This window comes from Cyphomyrmex costatus, unplaced genomic scaffold, assembly GCF_001594065.2.
Source record: "Cyphomyrmex costatus isolate MS0001 unplaced genomic scaffold, Ccosl1.0 scaffold1751, whole genome shotgun sequence".
NCBI lineage: Eukaryota > Metazoa > Arthropoda > Insecta > Hymenoptera > Formicidae > Cyphomyrmex > Cyphomyrmex costatus.
Window position 1 is genome coordinate 1 of NW_017275771.1, and position 5,198 is coordinate 5,198.

Consider the following 5,198-nt stretch of genomic DNA (forward strand, 5'->3'; position numbering starts at 1 on the left):
TTTGGTAAATTTTTCCTAATTTTTCAGTGTACCGCTTTTTTTGCATGCGAGTGTATATATATAGCTTATTGCCTTCTGCCAATTTATTTGTATATGTATGGGCAGTTTCCAGGACTGTCCTGGAAACTGCCCATACACATACATCTAATATATTTTGCATATAATTACACTATCACCATTCAAAATCGCTACTCGTTAATAGGAATGTGTGTAAGAAACGAATTACTGCGTATTCTTAGGGCCGTATTCATAGTCCGTTCTTATATTCAAGACCGTCTCAAGCATAGTCTTAAGATGGCGTTTCGTTTCATAGTCACGAAACAAGAATGCTTAATATTTATTCATGTTTAAAATATTACGAAGTCCATAATATATTGGATGTATGTATGTATGGGCAATTTTCAGGACTGTCCTGGAAACTGCCCATACATGCATACATCTAATATATTTTGCATATAATTACACTATCACCATTAAAAATCGCTACTCGTTAATAGGAATATGTCTAAGAAAGAAAAACTTGTCATTCTGATTATGTAATACAGTGCTTAATATTTACTCATGTTAAAAATACCACAAATTCCTAAATATATTGGATGTATGGGCAGTTTCCAAGACTGTCCTGGAAACTGCCCATACACATACATCTAATATAATTTTGCATATAATTACACTATCACCATTCAAAATCGCTACTCGTTAATAGGAATGTGTGTAAGAAAGAAAAACTAATCATTCTGATTGTGAAATACAGTGCTTAATATTTATTCATGTTAAAAATATCACGAAGTCCATAATATATTGGATGTATGTATGTATGTATGGGCAGTTTTCAGGACTGTCCTGGAAACTGCCCATACATACATACTGTGACGTTGCCGCCTCGCTGCAGCGTCGCAGCGACCCTTCGCCGTCACAGAGCGCGAATAAGTCCGCGAATGGACTCATCTCGTTTGTTCATCGTTTTGCATCTTTGGACGACTCCTCGGAGGGGGATAACGTATTGATCGCGCATCGATCGCGATTTTCGGTGCTTTTCGTTTCCGGCGTGCGATAACGGCGGAGCCCGGCGACAGACCCGCGCTATCGCGAGAGAGGGAGAGAGAGAGAGACTGGAATCGGCTGGAGGAGAGCGAGAGCCAGGGACCTATCGGTGAGGTTGCTCTGCAACTTATAAAATTGTAAAGTCGCATGCATCGGGGCGAGGGACCCTCGTGTTCTGCAGTCGAGCGTCCTTAGTGAATTCTCGTGGAGCCGCCATTCGCGGCATTTTGGGTGTAACGTATCGTTAGTGAGACGCTCGGCGACAAGCACGAGAGACTCCCAAGCTCCAGGGGAGTCGGTTATCGGGGAATTAACGTAGACTTGGAGTTGCGGGCCTCCTGGAGATCGCGATAGCGGAGAACGAAACAGCCCGTGCACGCGCGTTGCACGTTCGCGAGACGGCAGCGCGAGAGCGAGCGTTCAGGGGCAAGATTTGTTACCGGTTTGCGTTACCGGTAGCACCGCCGTGGTAACAGATCTTCGCGTGGATTTACGGCGTAGACGCCGTGTGCTGTTCTCGTCCTTAATTGTTGAAGTTACGAGCCCCGGAACCCCGCTCTCGTGCGGGACTGCCGTTCTGTGTGATATGGTAGATCAACGCTGGTGTGAGTGAGACGGCGCGAGTCGCGCGCCCTTGCTATGTACGACGCGATGTCGACGTTGTATTGAGTCGTAAAGAATCGGCATATTGTTCGTTTGGTGTGTTCTCGTGGGTGGTAGTACGCATCAAGCTCCAAGATAGTCGGCTATCGGGGAATTAACGTAGATTTGGAGTTGCGGGCCTCCTGGAGATCGCGATAGCTGAGAACGAAAAGGCCCGTGCACGCGTGTGGCACGTTCGCGAGACGGCAGCACGAGAGCGAGCGTTCAGGGGCAATATTTGTTACCGGTTTTCGTTACCGGTAGCACAGCAGTCGTATTAGATTGTCGCATGGATTTACGGCGTAGACGCCGTGTGCTGTTCTCGTCCATAATTGTGGGAATTTAGGGCCCCGGAACGCCGATCTCGTGCGGGACTGCCGTTCTAGGTGATAGTGTAGATCGACGTTGGTGTGAGCGAGACGGCGCGAGTCGCGCGCTCTTGCTATGTAAAGCGCGATATCGACGTTGTATTGAGTCGTGAAGAATCGGCATATTGTTCATTTGGTGAATTCTCGTGTAGGGCAGTACGCCTGGCACGTGCCGACGGATATTTTCGCGCAAATTTTGGTGACTCTGCATGATGTTGTATGCAAGCTTCGAGATTATTTTTAGTCACCTTGCGATGTTGTTTGGCGAGCTTAGTTTTCGAGAGCCCGTACTCGCGGCTGGATGGTAAATTATATCGCGTTCGCCGATTGGCGGTAATGTCGCGACGGATTTCTCGCGTCATTGGATATTGTCATCGTTCGTATTACGAAATACGTTGTTCTTGCGCGCAATTGGCTGCTGTACTTTTTGTTTAGCCAAGAGCATAGATTTTCTTGCGGGTTCGCAGCGCTTTAATTTATTTTGTAATTTTTGTTTGTCATTCTCTCAACGCGCTATTAGCGAAAAATTATCGAGTCATTTCTTTTGTTTTTCTTGTTCTCAATAAACCCGCTTATTGTTACTTTAATACTGAGAGTATGATTTTTGGGCTCTCGGTGTAATCTTTCCCCTTGACTCTCCCTGTATCAAAGCCGCCCTTGTCTTTTCCCAAGACCCTGCCCCTCTACCATTGATCGAGCTGGCCTAGCCGCGTAAGAGCGAGAATTTCCTGGATTTTTGCGTATGTTTCGCGTTTGGGGGTGTCGCGTTGGGGATTCGAATTTTTCGCGAGGTCGACGTCGCCTTTAAGGATGTCTGGCGCCCAACTTTCGCGTTTCGCGATTCTCGCTCGATCGTTTTCGCCTTCGGGGTTTTCATTATATTCATTATTCGACTGACCGTGCTCATCGTTTCTTTCGACTTGCGACGCGCAAGCGAATAACGTCGCAATACATCTAATATATTTTGCATATAATTACACTATCACCATTAAAAATCGCTACTCGTTAATAGGAATATGTCTAAGAAAGAAAAACTTATCATTCTGATTATGTAATACAGTGCTTAATGTTTACTCATGTTAAAAATACCACAAATTCCTAAATATATTGGATGTATGGGCAGTTTCCAGGACTGTCCTGGAAACTGCCCATACACATACATCTAATATAATTTTGCATATAATTACACTATCACCATTCAAAATTGCTACTGGTTAATAGGAATATGTGTAAGAAAGTAAAACTAATCATTCTGATTGTGAAATACAGTGCTTCATATTTATTCATGTTAAAAATATCACGTAGTCCAAAATATATTGGATGTATGTATGGGCAGTTTTCAGGACTGTCCTGGAAACTGCCCATGCACATACATCTAATATATTTTGCATATATTACGCTATACCATTCAAAATAATCACTACTTGTTAATAGAAATATATCTAAGAAAGAAAAACTAATCATTCTGATTGTGAAAGTGCTTAATATTTGCTAATGTTAAAAATACCACGAAGTCCTGAATCATGCTCTTTCATCATTGATATCTGATTTTATATGATGAGTGGTTTCCAAGACATTATATTTTCAAAATTTTGCCTTATAGATAAATTATCTGTGACATTTTCTTAAATTCAAAAATTATATTACTACAGATTCAGTTTTTATATTGTTAAACATATTGAAAATGATAATATCCCGGAAACTAACATTATCTCATAATAATTTGCAATTACACATTCAGTTTTTATATTGGTTGCGTTCAGCAGACTCAACAGTTTTACAACTGTTGTATGATTCTTTGCTGAGATAGGATTACCACGAAAAGTAAATGAAAACTACAAAAATTGAACCTATCAAAATTAAAACGATTATCTAACCACAAAATAAAAAACCCAATGAATATCATCCTTTGAAAATTGACCCCAAAAATTTGTACCATTCTAAATTAAAATGATTATCTAATAATGTAACCTAATAATTTAAACCTTTAATACTTTAAATGATATTATCTACTATAATACATTACCACGAAAAGTAACTGATATATTACTAGATCTAATAATGTAACTTAATAATATAAAAAAGTATTTATATACTTTTTTTATTTGTCAGTTGATATTTTTATCAGCTTTTATAAGAATTCATAAAATCTATTATATGATGAAAACAACGTTTCTTTAGAAATAAGTTTTGTCGTCTTGGACTTGAAATTCGCCTGTGGCAATACATCTGATACTTCAAAGAATCATCTTTTATATAGAATTCCGAGGTGAAAACAAAATCTCCATGCTTTGTGACATGATTAAAGAAATATTGAAATAGTGAAATTACAGATATACTGTATTGAAGTTTTGTTTTTATATTCTAAGCGTTTGTATAAAGTCTATTTATAACTGGGTGGGCCAATAACTCTGTCCACCTTGAATATCTCCGCTATTTTTAGAGATATGAAAATATTGTTATTACAAAAGTTGTAGGGCATCAAGAGAACTATAACATGTGCTAGTCATAATTTTTTTAGGTGAAGGCGCTTCGGAGATTTCAAGGTCAACTTCATTTTTTTAAATAGAATTATATGAATTTTTTTTCACTATATGATTCCTCTAATTATTCTGTACATAAAAGTATTAAGGTAGAGATATAAAAAAACCAATAGTTTACGAGATATTTTACATATTCCTTTGGTGCATATTGACATATAATGTTTAATAACTCGTGAACTATTGACTTTTTGATAATCGTACCTTAATGCTTTTGTGAACAGTATAATGAGGTGAATTAATTGGTGTGAAGATTCTTACGTCAAAAGTGTTCGAAGTGATGTCCGTTTGCATTAATGCAACACTGCAATCGTTTAATTCCAGAAGCACGTACACCTCTTAACACTTCCGGACTGATTGTCGCACATGCTGCATTAATTCGTTGCTTCATATTTTCCGGTGTGGTCGGCACTTCCTGGTATACTATGTTCTTTAATGTTCTCCCATAAAAAAAAGTCGAGTGGTGTTATGTCAGGTGAACGAGCTGGCCACGAAATCGGCCCACCGCGTCCTATCCACCGATTTGGGAAGGTTTCATTGAGCGTAGCTCTTACTCTACGTCCATAATGTGCAGGGCATCCATCGTGTTGATACCACATTACTT